General features: G+C 40.5%; 1 protein-coding gene across 4 annotated transcripts in view; it reads right to left on the bottom strand.

Moving 5' to 3' along the window:
• The window catches only part of SGMS2 (sphingomyelin synthase 2), a 39,474-nt gene extending 22,530 nt beyond the window's left edge, over positions 1–16,944 (bottom strand). The window contains exon 1 of one of the 4 annotated variants that reach the window (XM_027736329.2): positions 16,794–16,944. The gene's annotated coding sequence lies outside the window, so the exon portion shown is untranslated. Of the gene's footprint in view, positions 1–4,428; positions 4,451–12,420; positions 12,849–12,897; positions 12,920–16,793 lie in introns of those variants that run through there. The other 3 variants (XM_039379876.1, XM_027736338.2, XM_039379877.1) reach the window with 3 other exon arrangements.
• Positions 16,945–17,280: the final 336 nt, after the last annotated feature.

Raw genomic sequence — 17,280 nt, 5'->3', positions numbered from 1 at the left:
TTATTAAGATGATAATGCCTGTCAAATTTTTTCCCTATGCTACTCCCAAATAGCAGCAGTGCCAACCCAAAAATAAGGGGTCACATTTATGAGAAGATTCTAATATATTTCCTGCAGCAAAATCCCTCTTCCTAAAAGTTTACGGTGAGAGGACAGTAACTGCTTAAATCTGCAGAGTATTTTACAATATTAGCAGTAATAAGAAATACATGCACAAGTTGCACAATCCAGAGAAAAGCTATTTTAGCTCTGAGGTATACTCAGAGGCTCATACCTCATAACTCACATTTAAAGGAAGCCTGAAACGGACAGTAACCCTTGCAAAGCATACAACATTAAAGAGACAACCATTAACTGTAATCCTCACCTAGCGATAGCAGAAAGACCCCACATGAATTCTTCGGACAGGGCATATTTAAAAACAATTAGTATCATACTATAAGCTGGTTTCATATACCCCTCAGTTCAACTGGCACATTACAAGTTGTGACTCTCTACATAGCAGCAACGCTTACTATGTTCAGAGGCTCAAGCAATGAAAACATCCCCTTTCAGAAACACTATTTTCTACCCACACCCTTGTCTCAGGGTATCCTGATCTAGTGTTGGCATAGAGGATAAACCATTGAAGTCTAGCACATTATAAACTGTCAAAACAGGTCAGGAAAGAATCACTGAATAACTTCTTTTCTCTTCCCCCTAAAAACTCAGATAGTTTTCAGCTTGCTCAACTCTGATGTAGTTGCCTGGAAAGCATTATGAATATTAGTTAAGAGGGATGATGCAGACATCACACATCATTTATCGCTGACAGTGAACACATAGATTAATTAAAACTCATCATGAAACATGATCTGGTCCCTATTTCAGTCTTCTCCTCTACCTTCTTGCCACAACCACTGGTTTGCAAGCACACCCACCACCAAGCAGCAACAGCGTAAGGCTTTCATATCACAGTCAGCACACCCAATCAAACAGGGATGAGAACACACAGATCCCTCTTTCAAGCTGTTTGTTTACAGGCTCTGACACCCAAATCTACACCCAGCTCACACACTAGATGGTTCCCTCCCACTTTTTCCCTCCTTGCCCAGCTTTTGTTGCCACACTTTCAGAACTAAAATCAGGTAAATTTAATTTTAACAACAAGAAGTTAAGACTACTGAGCAACTTTTGGCAAGTACTATGATCGGTCTACAGATGTTTACATTGAGGGTGAGAACAGCAGCAAAGAAACCTTTATACATACTCTTCAAGCTTCCAGTTTGCAACAACCAAAATTATATCAAGCTTCCTATATGTAACTGGGTTTTTCACTGAAGTTCTATGCATCAACTTTAAGTACTACATAGTTAAAAAAAAAAAAAAGTATCACAACCTAAGCTTCCAGTGCAGTCCCATGGTCTTCCTTGAACTTGTTCAAGTATTCCATTAGCTCAAAATTTTCTATTAATAGAAGAAAATACTTTCCACATTATGCTGACAAGAAAAAACATTTCTTTTTTATATTATTTAATTTGTCAGGGAAGACACTGTTTAACTTTAAATACTAAACACTTAAGTACTATGCCCTTCAACACTTCCTTCTTCATTTTCATTTCTGCCACAGACTGACAAACAGAACACTCCTTTCCTTAGTATAATCACTCCTCCTGCCTGGCACGCTATCTCCCCACAACACAGGGTATAATTGTTAAATAAATTTTCCAAGAAGATGAGACAGCAGTAGAAAATAATTACAGTTATAATCCAAAATCTTTCTGTAATACCTCAGACATTTTGCTATCTCCATTTCAGCCTCACCCTACAGATCAGAAAGAGAGGACAAGAATACTATCAATGTGTTTTTTACTGTCTCTCACAGAACTATTATTTACCTCAGAACTTAACTAAACATCTCCAGAATAATTCAAGCCTCTCTTCATTATTCCCTACTAAACTACAGCCTTTGGTAAGAACAACCCTGTATTGAATACCACTGCAATAACGAAATTCCTTTATGCCAAGCCACTCATGAGACTCAACATGGAGGCTTTCACCATTCATGCCAGTGCTTTAATTTATTTTCCTTCCCCTTCTCACCTAATTGTTTGAAAATTTTATTGCTTTCTTTAAAGCTTTTAAGAAGGATATGAAGATCCAAGTTAGTGAGAAAGGATTTAAAGAAGGAATTTAGTGATGCTTGAATTCCCACTTACTATTTCTGCAAGAAAACAGCTGAGTACTATCTTCGGCATTACTCCTAAAAAGCCTTCATTAGATCCTTTCATTGTAACATCAGACAACTGCTTTGTAACACCTTATCCATTCACACACAGCATAACTAAAAGGGTTCAAATGAAATTAATCTAATGACCAGCATTACATTGACCTTATCCTATCAACTGGTAAAACCTGGTGTGAAAGTACTGAGGTTGCTCTCAATCTAAATAGAATGATTTATATTACACTGCATCACATACCTCAGGTAGTACCTTCCACACCATAAACTACCTTTTATGACCAAGGGAAGCTTCTAGTCCTCACTGAACCTGCTATCTTTAGAAGTATAGGAGAGCAAATGTTCACTCAAACCAATCAAGCCTGAACGTAAAGTGGAAATACAAGCTGGCCAATCAAACTGCCTGCTAAATGGCATTTATATCAGTTGCACAGCATGCTGCAGCTGAACACTGTTTATTTTCCGTTCATTTAAGTAACACTACTGTCATTAAATTTTGAGTCAAGAGTATTTCCACAGTAAAAAAAAAAAAAAACACAAGCTAGAACCTAAGTCTAGTTCTGACCTTTGTGTTACAGTCCATGAAAAATCTGGGGAGGAAAAAAAGAATGTGTGATCAAACAAGATGTTTCAAAAAGGACATTCAGAAAAAAGTTATTTCCAAATATATTTAATAATTCTTGGTCACATTTTCTTGTGAGGTCCTAGAGCTTATTTTAAAATTATTATAAGCTTATTTTAAAATAAAAAGCATTTTATAAAAATTATTCAAAAAGCATTTCATAGCATTCTTGTCTCATGTCCAGCAGACATCTATAGACACACTGATTTAGAAAGACAAAGGGAGGACAAGAAGAGGTGTCATGTAGACTAGCTGAAATGTGGAAAGACAAGCAGATTCTATAAACTGTTCCCCAGTCAGAACTGCAGCTGACAAACCTGTTTCAGACAATAAAGTCAGTCCCATCTCTAGACTTACTGAGACCAGTAAGTTGTTACTGATGTTGTGAATGTGTGCTAAGTAACCATGGTGTACAGTAACTAGGTTGTGAATCAACTAATTCCACGTGATCAGTTACAAAAGTCTAAGAAGAGAACTAAGTGTTCAACTGGAAAAGAACAAAAGAAATTTATCTGAAGTCCCAGAGCAAATCTATTTTTTCCCCTTCCTAATACTTGAACTTTTTAAAAATTAGAAAAACTGTCTAAAAAAAGTCTTTATATCACAAGGAATGCAAAATGCTGTTCTACCGTAAAGATAAACTATGACTTCTAATGCAATTTGTAAGACCTTCAGAAGCAGAATCTATGCCCTACAGCATCCCTGAAACTTCTCAGATGTCTCATGCAAGACAAAGAACACACAAGAAACAGGTTTTCTACACAGCAGTGTTAGCATTCCAGCAAAGACCAGTAAACAAGTCAGCCCCAAAATCAGGTCCAGCTCTGAGCAAATCTGATTACCTTTTAAGATAATGCACATTGTAAGCATAAGTATTAAATACTCAGATGTGTGGGTCACAAAAAGAAAAGAAGTACCACATCTTTTGAGTAAAGGCATCTGCCAAAGCCAAAAATGTTTCTTCCTACATTCCTAGGACAGCTTTACTAAAGTGTACACTCAAAGTTATGTATTCAACTCTAACAGTTCAATTCCAACAGAGTAACTACCCTAGTCTAAAAAGGATTCTGCTTTCCAAAGTTTTCTCATGCCTGACAGTAAGATTTACGAAACAGGTTTAGACAGAATTGACACCCATTCAACTCTGTTTCTATGCAACAACAGCATAAGCTGTGATCTCTTAACTCTGCAAGGAATCAGTCAGGGCAGTCACCTGAAGCGTCCAGGGTAAAAATTCACAGTAAAGTTTCTTAAGTATGTTCAGACATCAGAACACTGAATATTCATGCACACATATTGAGACACTTTCCAGGAAGAATATGAGTTGCTACTAATCCTCAACATTTGAGTTAATGTGCAGACTTCATAGCAGGCAATTATAAAAAACCAAAACCAACAAACACCAAACAAAAAACCCTACCAAAACCAAACAAAAAACCAGGAATAGCTTACTGTTCAGTTTAACTGTATATTTTCATCACAGATACAGGAGGCAGAATAACATAAGACAGGAGGGTGCTCATACACCTACAGACTTTCTCTAGTACACTGTCAGGTAAGAGGCTACATGTTCTTTGATATGTACCAATGTGAAGATCTACTCAAAAAACAGCTTGGTTAACTGCAAACATACCCCATGGGCAAACACTCTTTAGCTGCTGCCTGGCTAAGAGGGAAACAGAGACATGAAAGTCCTCTCAGATGAGGCTAGACTTAAGTTACATCAGGCTATACATTAAACACTAGGCCAAAATTAATTAACTAGTTTTGGTGCCTTGATGTCCACAGGAAGAAGGTCCTGTTGAGCTAAGGTATTGGTTAATTCATGGGTACATCAGGTCTACATGCCTTCAATTACCCAAACAGATTTGCTTTGGGTAAAACATTTTGATATGTTCCCTCAGACTAAGTCCAGCATTTTACTCATAATGAGCTTATGTCAAAGATGGTGAGATTTAGCTGAGTAACAAGTAGCAGCCACTTCATAGTTCAAACAATGCCCAAGAAATTATAAACTAAGAAAGTGGAGAGGACTGTCTAGATATTCATGCACTTCCAATTCACATGCCTCGAATTATGAAATGACAAAAAAAAAAAAAGCAGAGGCTGCCTTTGTTTTTTAACTCAATGTATGAGCGGCCCTAGACCTATAGAACTCATGAAAAGAGGAGGTGAAAGGTGTGGAACCAGTGCTTTAGAACAGTCATAATAGTAACAAGACAAAAAAGTCACCTTCCATAACAATACATTTTCTGTCCCCTAAGACTGTCTTTTACTCCATTGAATCACACTATTACAAACAGACAACAACAATAATGCTGTGTTCTGCAGTTTACAAGCTTTTTGATGAAAGGATAAAGGCTTGTTACCTGATTCTAATTGAAAACACTATAGAATATCACTATAAATGCATGTGGCAGTACGTTTTTAATGTTACATTCTCAGCAATGCACAACCAAATCATAAGCTATGTAGTATCAGTCTAACACCTGCACAGTAACACAAACTGTTAACATCAGAAGGAGCACTTTCATAATAGCAAGTGTCACGGAAGATTAATCAAGATAGTGGTTCTTTGGGCAAGTTATGGAGGCCTAAGTACAATTTTCCTCTTTGTAGCCATCCTTGTAATTGCAATATAGACTACTCTGGTAAGAAAGAACTTTTTCTGCATGTTACACACATCACAGTCAAACTTGGACTAAACTGCGTTGCCCTCAACACATGTTCTAGAAAGGCTTGCAGTGCTAAAAGCTTTGTGCCTGATTCCACTACAACACGATGCAGACGGAGAACAGGAAGAAAGCATACATGCATGCACACTCAAAAAATGCTGTGGACAAGGTAGAACAACATGGTTCTGGTGTTTGCCCTTAATACAGCACCATAGAGCAGAGAGCTTCTGCTTTCCTGCCACTCTCCTCTGCCCTCCAGGCCTTTGAAGGGGAATAGTGTCCCATTTTAACTTCACTGAGCTCCTCAAATGTAAGAGAGTTAAAGAGTTTAGTCAAACCATATGATGTTTAATAGTTTATACTAAACTTTCTCCTAATCCAAATTAAGGAAAAAGGAAAAAAAAGAAACCAAGCCAGAAACTGTTTATGGGAACATTCATTCTGCACAGTAAAACTAAGCCAGGCAGTTACTTATCTTGTTCAGACTGATCAGTGACTAGAAAGTTGTGTACACAGGAAAGCAAACTGCCTACAATCTGTAGAACTATGCTTTAAAAAAATCCCAAACACAAAGAAAAATACTTTTAGAGCAATAAATGTACATACTTATTTTTTTTTTAGAGCTGAAATTTAGCCTAACTACTTGAGCTTTGCTATTTGACATGTATTGTGCCTTGTTCCATGGTTGGTCAGCATTCATCTTACTAAATTTAAAAGTCAGTACAAGTTCCTGAATTTTACCACAGAGATACATATTACTCCACCCTACTTTTACATAGTCCATTTGTTCCACACAGAAGAAATGACTACTTATCATAATACTTATGCCTGCTTGCACATATGAAAATAGCTAAGTTTGTTTTTTTTTTTTAAAGCCTGCATAGAGGAAGCTAATGACCATGGTTACCACAAAACACACAAAAAAGGTCAACCAAAAAAACTATCCTCATTAGAAAGCACTCGCCATTCAGCTATATAGCAAGTGTAATATTCAGCTGCAGGGTGGTAAATATTGCTAAGATGATGAATTCTGAATAGCCTGAAAATTCAGGATACAGTCATTGCAGTGGACAGAAGTTTAAACCTGTAATGCTCAACTCTTCAGTAAGTTGTCTTAATATTAGACTTCCAAATTCACTCTGGCACCTTGGAAGGAGCAATGCCTTTAATATTTCTTGCTTCAGAGCCAAACAGGATGCCACAGCCCTTCCTCTCAAGACTGAAGTCCATCATGAAAGTTAACATATTTCTAGGAAAACAAAAACACTGAAGAGTTGTTCTTTCTATTTTAGTGCATGAGCACTTTTAATAGTCAATAAAGGATTCAAACCATTTCAGTCAATGTTCTCTCTCACAGGACAGAAATAAACACAGCTTCACTTTGGAGGACCACCTATAGCTTTCTGGCACATGTTCCACATCAAGTAGAGTTGACTGGTTTTTTTTTTCCAAAATTTCAAAATCACTCCCCATATCTACATGCAAAGTATACATATGCTTTCAAAACAATTTGCAAACAATTTTGTGAAAAGCACAGCAGACTGAGCATCTGCACTTCAGTAACTGCAGATTAAGGAAGTGTATTAAATGGGCCTTGTTACTTATTAAGTAGAGCCAAGTTTTGGCCTCTGCAAGACTAAGGTGGTATGTCAGAAGAAAGGAATGAACTCTTGTCAAGTCACACTCAAAATAACATACAAAATCTGAGTGAAATCAAATTAAGACAAGCTCATAGTTCTGAGTCTGCCACTGTAAAGAAGTCTTACATTGCATCCTTACAAGTTAGTACAGTATTATGAAGACAGGAAAAAACACAGGCTTTGGCAGGACTTTTGCAGGCTCCAAATACATAGGAGCCAAAAGTAACATGAGTTAACTTTTTAAGCTACAACATATTGATAGTTTATATACACTCCTGAAATAGGTAAGTAACCAGAAAAACTAACAGTATGAACTAAAGTAGAATCATAACAATTAATTTCTCTCAGTACTAAACAAAAAAAACCTGAGACCAAAACATAACAAAGTGCTTTCAGAATTTCAGTTGAAATGCTTTTGGTTCTTTACTGAAATTGTAATACATAAATTTGAACCAGAATAGCTGGCAGAGGATGAAACAGAATCCTACATTGTGTTGTTTTAGCACTGTTAAGACAGTAACACAGCATTCCAGCTTTTAAAATGTCCTTTTGAGGCAATGGCACTGATGGGAACAGTTTGTTTCAATATAATCTGTGTTCAGTATCAAATCAAGACAGGGCAGTGGTATTTGGCACCCTTATAGAGCATCCACAGGCAGCAAGGGCTGTTTCCATTTACAAGGTTGATGTGGGGGGAAGTTAAAAAAAAAAAAAGGCAGTAATTACTGTAGATGTGTACTAGAACCATCAACAAGCTATAGGATTATATTGTGCCCCTCCAGATGAAATACAGAATTAATGACTATGAGGTACAACCTTCTCTACTGCTGCAGCTTCTCTCCAGCAAATTATGTCACCTAAATAAGGAGTCTGTCTCATTATTTCTGATTTAGCAGTAACTCAGAATCTTAAATGGAGCATATAGAGTTGAATTCAGTTTCTTGGATAAGACATAAGCATATCATGGCTGGAACTGGAAAAAAAGTCTGGAGACTGTCTTCTTATTTAGATCCGCTCCACTAACCAGCACTAGAGGGAACATAAGCAGGAACTTGGGTGTGTGCATAAGTAAACATTTTGTCACTGTTATGTACATTTCACATGACTGAAACTAATTGAGAGAAGTCATTCAGCACTCATCACACAACAGTTTGAGATCTTAGGAGGCTAAGCAGATCACAAACTCTAAAAAGAGAAAAATTAAGAAATGCAAACATATTTTAACATGAAAAACAAGCACTGAAAGCAGGTGACTTCTTAATAAAGGACTTTTACAGATGCAAGTGTTCTACTAAAGCTATATTGGGGAAGTAACATATGCCAAACCACTTGTAATAGTCCTTCAATAAAGGAAAACCATTACCTTTTGCTTAGGGCTCTAAGATAGGTCTTACAGGTTCTAGACAGGCTCTGGCAGAGGCTTGTTCTTTGAGGTTGGACAGATTTCTGCACTCTAATAGGGTTAAACTCCCATTCATTTTATAGTTTACTGAAATTTTTAAAAGAAAAACAACTACATTCAAGTTCTAGTATTAGAGGCATGAACATCACTGATCTATGAACAAGCAAAAAAAAAAACCAAAAACCCACACCTCACCCTTCTGTAAGTTACTGAAGCTTGCCTATGTAGAGTGTAAGTTTTGCTAAAGCTCACAGTGACACTTTGTTATCAGAACTTTCATAAAAACAAAAACTGAATAAACATACTAATTTTGGATTTTTTTTACTAATATGGATTTAATCCGTATTAGCACTTAAAACTTCACTCTCGCAACTTCTCAGAACATTCAGTGCTGCACCCAAGAGGCTCAGCATTTCCTCAAGGAAGAACAGGTGTAAAACCCCTGATCTACTTTGCATCGGAAACCACATGCACACAAAACCCTTGCAAAGCTTAGTGTCAAGCTTACTGCATTGCACAGGATTCTAGTACGATTCAGCCTAAGGAAATCTCAATATATAAAGAAAAAAAAACCCAGAAGACTACAGTAGGAAGCAGGAAGAGATGAACTCTAAAAGCCAGGAACAGGAAAACATTGCAACATGCGGCTGCAAAGCTCAGACTCTGGAATCCTCACAGGTCCACTGACAGCAGCAACTTCAATTTTGTTTAGCAACTTATAAAGAATAAGAGGGATGTCATTGCAATTTATACACGGCAGTTGCAAGTTAACCTGCATCAACTGGGGAGGGTAAATGACAGCGAGACACCTGCTTTCTCATTCAGATACCTTTAAATGTACAGGATGTTCTGCCATTCTAGGGTTACACACCTGAGAAACTATTTTATCTGCAAAATTATATAATTAAATATTGAATATGTGCTTTTTTACTATAAAATTCCCTTGTCAGAATGAAGTCAAGTTTTCCTGAATTTCCTGAAATTTCCTGAATTTCCTGAAAATGCTCCAGAATTATTTGTTTGAGGTTCTAGACCTGAACACTATTTCAATTAGAGCCATTATGATTAACTCAACAGCTTCAGATACTCAGACAAACTATTTCTTCACCTGTAAAACAGACTAGACCTCAGTATATTTTTTTATGCCACCAGATTAAACAAGAGGACCCACTTACCACACAGTGAGGCAGGAAGTTTTACTCAGCAACTACAAGGATGTCCTGAAGGCACAGCAGCATTACAGATACTATATATATACACGTTAGCTAAATGGGTAAGTAACAGGTTTTCCTAAAGCTGATTTAGTTTTAGTACACAGTTTGGTCCTATTAAAATTCCTATCAACAGCTATAAAGTAGACTTCCAAAACTATAATGGTAAGTACTTTATTCTTTGTATTACCCATATCCCTACAAGATCTATTCTGGAGAAGAGAAACAGTGATAACTTAAACAAGTATCCTCGTACAGGACAGATTTGTGGTTATTAACGTTCTGGAGGCTCACTAAAACAGTCGGGTTTCAGTATAGTTAAGAAATATCTTTCAAACAAAGTCTATTCTGGACAAGACAGAGCTATCTGTGTTACATAAAACTTTTCCATTAGCAGCTCTTAAGCTCTTCAGAATCTGCTGGGACAGTGGTGCCTGGATGCCTGACGTTCTTAGCGTCCGCAGCATCTTTGGGGACAGTGGTGTCAATGGTACAAACAATTCTCCCAGCAGAGAGAGATCTCTGAAGACAGTGGACCTAGTGTTACATTAATCTTCCCAGCATCTGTTTGGACTCCTACAATACCATATCCATACTAAATAATATGTCACAGCGTCTGTATTGTCCACTCCCCACAAATAGTATCCAATAACATTGTAGGCAAACAGCCCATCAAAATTAGGGAAAAAGGACAAACAGAAGATATATGCAATTTTATTACAAATATCTGTATCTTCAAAGTCCATTTCTATACCAGAAGACTTAACTGTAATGAGCCATTTCTTCAAAAACCTTCGTTCACATTTTCTGGTCCTTAAGAAAGACTACTCATTTTTTAAATCCATCACTTGTTTCAATATTTATTTTGTTAATATTTAAAAAAAAAAAAATCAATACATTACTTTTCAGTCTTCATACCTTTATTTGGCATACTGACACATTATAAATAAAGAACTCTGGTATTTAGAATTAAAAATACTTGAGATTATGTCTCTTATTCAGATCTCTCAGATACAGGCAGGTATGTGAGTTGGGTTTTTTTAACTTGATAAGGAAATACGAAGTTTGTCACAATATTGCATCCCTTATATAATACTTCCGATGTCTACTTAAAACATTAAGTTTGAAATTAATTTGTCTTAAAGTATTACAAGCACAACACACTTATGATGCAGAAAAATAGATGCTTATCAACATGCCAACCAAGGCTCAATTTTAAAACTCAGGAGTAGAGTCATTCTGAATTAGTCAATCTAATTAGACTACCAACCCAAGAGTTAAAAAAAATAATACATCTTTGCTCTCCAAGTTCTCATTTCTCCATCGTATAAGTTCACTTCAAGGACAGCACAGAAATCAACCTCATTAGGGGCCTTCATCTGCCATGCTATTGTTGTCCCCTTAGATTTTCACCTAAAGTTTCTCCCCACCAGCACTTTGATTTGTCCAAATACTCTTTACGACTGCACATAATACAAAGGTACACTTGAATATTTTTCTGAAGGACAGAGACAAGGATATGTTTTTCAGTAAAATGTGATAATCCATGCCTGATTTTGGAGAAACAATCTAAATGGAAAAAAATATGGAAGCAAGCCTATTGACCTTTCTAGTAAATTAAGCCCCAGATCATTTAAGTTAGGGTAAGTAAAGAGTAAGAGTTACTAGATTCACAAAGAAAAACATATCTAAGGCTACGCAGTCTCAAAAATTGTGCCAGGTCAAATAATAATACACCTAACCAACTACATGAAATATAGTGAAAAAAAGAAAACTGGTTTGGGGCAAACCATTTAATAAACATGACTTAAAGAGAAGCTTGCCAAAACTCCTCTAAGGCCTGGTGTCTCAGACAGAGTATCATGCACCTGCTCATTTTACGCTAATACATCTACGGAACCATTCACTTGTATAATTGTGCATAAATTAACAGCTGTCAAGTGGTTTGCAGACAGACAAATGTTTGATTTTCTAAGGTCTTCAAATGAAATAAAAGTTTAGAAATGGATTAAACTGGACAACACCTAGTCTACATTGTATCCTATATTATCTTGCTAGAAGATTATGCATTAACTATTTTCCAGAAGGATTTTAAGCCAGAAACCATGCAACGTTAACAGAAATGTACTCTGCCATTAAGTCAAGAAGTTTAGTTTAGCTGCACTTCAAGAAGTTTAAGACTGGCTTCAATGGAGCAGACATTCAACAAGAAAAAAAAAAGTACAGCAAAACACCTCTTTAATACCATTATGATCCTTATAATAATACTTTATCTTCCTGAGCTGAAATCACACATTTTGAAGTCCTCTCCTGTCCAGCTAGGTATCTACGTGGTATGCACATATCGCCCATATCAAGAACATACAATTTTATAGCAAACTAAGTATGTTCTGTAAATTAAATATTTGCAAGAGAAATCAAAACAGCAGGTGTCCTCCCTAGTTAGAAGGGCCTCTCCAGGACTAAAAATAAGACCATTTTACTGGTAAAACAGACATAACTCTAGAAACGGAAGAAACCGCAAGTATACGATTGCTACTCCCAGTCTCTATCCAGTTCACACGTAGAAGTCTTCCGTGAAAACAGCTCTCTAAGAGCGTACCTGTGGTATGCCACGCTTTTAATCCACCTGTGCCGTTCCCAACTTACCTACTCAGCTTGCACTGCTGGTAGTTCCTCCTCCAAAGGCAGATGGAAGTCTTTTTTGGAGCCTCAGGGCTCTCAGGTTTGGGCTTTGCAGTTCCTTATGGCCAGACACTCCCACCACTGAGGTAGCAGCACACAGAAGCAGCTAGAAAGTTTGCCACAATCTCTACCTTCCCCTGCAATTCGCTCCTCTCCCAACCTCAGCCTCTTCTCCCTCCGGGCGAAAGGGACCGGCTTTAAGGGCGTCAGCGGAGGTGACACTTCTCGGAAAGGTTTCCTGCCTCAGCAGAGCCGCTGCTGGACGCGCTCCCCCCCTGGAGGGCGGCGCCGGGCCGGGGGGCGCCGGGGGCAGCGCTGGCTCGGGGCTGCTGCGGCCGCCGCCGTGTTTACCACGAACCTCATGCTCGCCGCGGTGCTCCCTGACATCATTCATTCTGTTACACGCACGCCCGCCCACTCCATTTCCAAACACTGACTCACCCCGGCGCTCCCGCCGCCGCCGCTGCTGAGGGGCAGGGCCGGGCGAACCGGCCGGACCTCTGCCGAGCCCCCGCCCGCCGAACGAGGTGCCGGCGCGGCCCCGCCCGCGCGCTCCGGCCCCCCCCGCCCCGCGCCTCTGCGCGCGCGCGCCGCCCGCCGCCCCCGCCCGGCGGTGCCGCCCCCGCCGGGGGACGTGAGGGCTCTGTGGGGGCTCCGCGGGGGCGGAGGGGCCGCCGCACCCCCGGCCGGGCGTCCCCTGCCCAGGTCCCCTCTGCCGTGCCCGCGGCCGCCTGCTCCTGCCAAGCCACGCACGGCTCCCCGGGGGGCGGCTGAGCCCCGCCGCCGCCGGGCAAGGGCCAGGTTATCTCGCAAACCGGGACACCGACACCTGCGCTGCCCCCCTAAAACGCTGGTTAGAGAGGAACGGCGGCAGGTGCGGGGGGCCGCCCCCGCAGCCAGGCCAGAGCCCAGCGCCGCCGCAGGGACGGGCTTCCCGGCTTGGCCGGGGGATTTGATTCCCCGAACTCTGGGCTCACATGACGGATGACTATCGTCGGAACCCCCTGCTTCTCACGGGTTTCGTCCTCGTCTGTGGACTTGGCTTTCCTCTGGGTTTTGTTTGGATTTTTTGCGAGTGTCTTTTTTATTGTTTGGTTTTTTGGGCATTTTTTGTGGGGAGGGGGAGGATTGGAGGAGTATTTTTCTCCCCTCCTTTTTTGTTTTCAAAAGAGTTCCCCCATCATTACGTAGCAGCCAGATTTTGTTGGGAGTATTTCCAGTGTAACGAACACGTGATTGGCGGGGGAAGGGAGGAAGGGAGGGGGAAGAGGGTGTCAACTCATCTGCACTGAAACTCGCTGTGGCCGATACACACCTGCCCTGCCGTACAGTGACCCGGCTGCAGCGCCGAGCGGGCGCATGACAGAGCGGCGGCCCGGTACGCAGCCCTGGATTCAAGGAAAGCACCTGACCCTCTGTTCGTCACACCCCTGGAAAGCCCCCTTCACCCAGCTATTGGCTATTCTGCTTGGGTTGCTTGCACTTTGTTTTTTTCCCACAAAAGCCTGGGGGAAGGGAAGGGGGAATCTGCTTTATTCCAGCACAGGGTGGAAAAATTTTCTGCACTCTCAGAGTTCTGTGGGACAGGGAAACTATAGTCCCTGATCCAAACGGCAACAGGCAGAGCACTGGTACAGACAGGATGCCAGGATTTCTAAGTTTTATCTTCTGCAGGCTTAATGCAAACAGTCTGTTCTAACCAGATAAACAATTCAGCTAGGCTACTGCTGTTCCTGTTGCTAGGTAAATGCACAAACACACCTGTAGTGCTGAATCGAAGTCTGTTGGAACCTCACGGTGCTCTTTACTGCCACCGTGATCACCCACCACCACCACCCTCCAATTCTCATAGCTGGGTCCTTTAAAATGAAATCCAGAAAAGCCATAGGGGTACCATGGGCAGGGAAGGGTCCTTGCTTTCATCGGCTTATGAAGACACTTACATATTGCGTACACTTAATCACATGCAAGCCCCTGTAGAATTGTGTCTCACTTCAAAGTATTACACAGAGAAGATAAAACCTGACAGAGTAACAGTTCAAGAGCAGAAATAGTAGGAGAGTTAAAAAAAAAATAAATCTACAGGCAAATATACATATAGGTATAGCAAAGGCTAAACAGAGGCCCCCCTATTTTTCTACATTAAAAAAAGCCATTTAAGGGAGGTTAAAAGGAAAGACAAGAAACTTTAGTGGCACTTTTCCAAATTATTTAGTTATAAAAGTAATCTGAAACACTGCCTTTACTTTAAATATTATTCCCACTGCATTTGAGCAAAAAAAAAAAAAATAGCAGTACATGAGTTCACTCTGTTCAAGGCTACACTTCACACACCCAGCCTTTAAGCCTGTCATTGCAGATGACCTGTTGAAGAGTAGAACTTGGTCACAGAGCTCCTGTTGAGCTCAGAGGAGCTGTGAGGAGCAGTTTGCAGGAGAGGGTCTTCAACTAATCTGCTAACTACTGTTTGCAAGTCCTGCAGAACAACAAACTTTTGAAAGCAAGTGACATATTTGTGAAGTCACAAAACTTGTCAGAGGAATTAGCAGCACATCTCTTTTCCTTAAACTAGATTAACTTCACAAGAACGTTTTCAGACAGAAATTATAAGAGAGGACATAAGACTTGCAAAATGACAACTTATTTTATGAGGAAAAAAACCTCTCCTGTGCATACATAATTCCATGGGGAGATTAACATACAAGCCACAATCCCCCTACCTCCCAGGGACGCAGATGGGAGGGAGAGAGTACAGAAGTGAGTTTTGAGGGGGAAAAAAAATTACTGTTCCTTTCAGTTGGAACAAACCCAGTATCTTTTTCATTACTGTTTACTTTTCCCCCCTTTCATGAGATCAGCAGGGATATTATTGGAAACAGTAATTCTATAAACGAACACAGCCAGCCTGTGCATTAAAATTCTGACTATTTCCAAAGAGACACCCAGGCAGTTTTCAAAAGCAGCTACCATCAGAATCCTGCTTAGTTCTACCATGGGAGAACTGAAGCTGCAAGATGGGGTTTGCTGGGGGGAGGAAACAAGAACCATATAGAAATTTCTAGTTCAAGCTGACTTTACAGTTTATGGACAGAATAAACAGTGGTACAAAAAAAAAAAAAAAAAAAGCCTATTTGTGTAGCCAAGCCATATCAGACATCTGTGCAGAAATGTGATAGGGAAAAACATGTACTTGTGCTCAGCCTGAGTAGTTTCAGAACTAATTAATTGTTCTGAAGTACACATGTTCTAAGGAGCTCACATGTATTTGTAGCCTTCATTGCAGCTGTTAAAGGCAGATGAAAACATATATAGGTATTTTGTACTTAAGTGTACCATACGCACCCATAATTATAGTCCCTCATAATTCTTCCTTCCTTTTTCCCAAGTAGCATATAGATCAGAGCAATCCTGCAAACTATTTCTATTCAGGTCTAACATATTCTGCACCCTGGTTCTCAGAGCAGCTCTATTATATCTTCAAAGGTGCTAGTTGATACTCCTACCTTGAAACAGATGAAGTAACTCCAAAATGATTTATTATTCCCATCCAATTATGAAAGAATAAAACACACTGAAGCCCAATGTTGGTAGAACATTAAATCATAAGGAGATTTTTCATCAGCATACACTTGCTAAATATTTAACACCACCTAACAAAAAGAAATTCTACAATTTTGGAATTAAATGCATTTCAGCAATAACGTGAATTCTAGGTCTCCAGATTATTATTTCAATCATTCATTAGTTCTCTTTCTTCACCAAGGGTTTTAGAACAGGATCAAAAAAACTTACCTTGTAAAATCACAATTAATGTCACTATGTTTTGGCAACCGAACAAGTGGATGAAAAGATAAGCCAGAAAAGAAATCGTAAGACGAGTTTTTCCATCACTACTTCATAAGCACCAGCTCCAAAGTACACAGTACTGCCCTACTACTGCCCCCTACTACTAAGGGCCTTAAGAAACACCTTTATAAGTCATCACAGCTAGCCCAGGCACTGATTCGGCTGCTCAGATAGCAAGCCTACTCCAACAAGCCAGTAGAAGCTGAAACCAAGTAAACATTTAAAAAAACCCAACCAAACAAAAAGACACAAACACCAAAAGAAGCCTACTACTTCCCATAAAGCACGAAGCTGCCAAGACAAGCGCTGCCATACTAAGCACACAAACTTCTTTTAGCGTTACCACGTCGTATGAAGAACCCACGAGCAAAGAAACCTCAGTGAGGCTCACTCAGCTCAACCCAACCCCGCCCAGCCTAACCGAGCCCACCTCAATCCCCAGGAGGAAAAGCTCCGAGAGCAAAGGCCGCCCCCCGGGCTGCCCGAGTTACCTGCGGCCTCCAGCGCTCCTGGCCCAGCCCTGCTGCCCGACTGCCGAGGCACGACTGCCGCCCGCCCTTCCCAAGCTTTCAAAGGAGGCGGGAAGCAGCGCCAGGCCAATGGCAGCGGGAGCCGGCCCAGGGAGCCGCCCCGCAGGTGCCCGGCCGGGCTCGGGAGGGAGCGGGCGCAGCTGATCCCGCTGCCGCTCTGAGCGGCGCCCTGCTTGGCGCGGCCCGAGGCAGCTCCCGAGGGCAGAGGCTTCCTCCAGCCGCTCTCTTCCCACTTAAGAGACTTACAAACCTGTGATTATTGTCTCCCGTTTGTCTAACCTTGGTGCTCTATACAGTTTACATTCCTCAAAAGTTGCTATATTAGCTGTTTTCATAATCAGCAGCTAGGCAGAGATACTAAGTTTTTCAAACTATTTTTCCAAAGGCTTATGTAGTATTGAGAACGTCCCTGGATAGTGTCCGGAAAAAAACAAAAAACAAAACAACC

Source organism: Pipra filicauda, unplaced genomic scaffold, assembly GCF_003945595.2.
Source record: "Pipra filicauda isolate LSUMZ 115617 unplaced genomic scaffold, ASM394559v2 scaffold17_size4572894_pilon, whole genome shotgun sequence".
Classification (NCBI taxonomy): Eukaryota; Metazoa; Chordata; class Aves; order Passeriformes; family Pipridae; genus Pipra; species Pipra filicauda.
The sequence above is the reverse complement of the archived record's forward strand: the minus strand, read 5'-3'. Positions and strand labels throughout refer to the sequence as shown.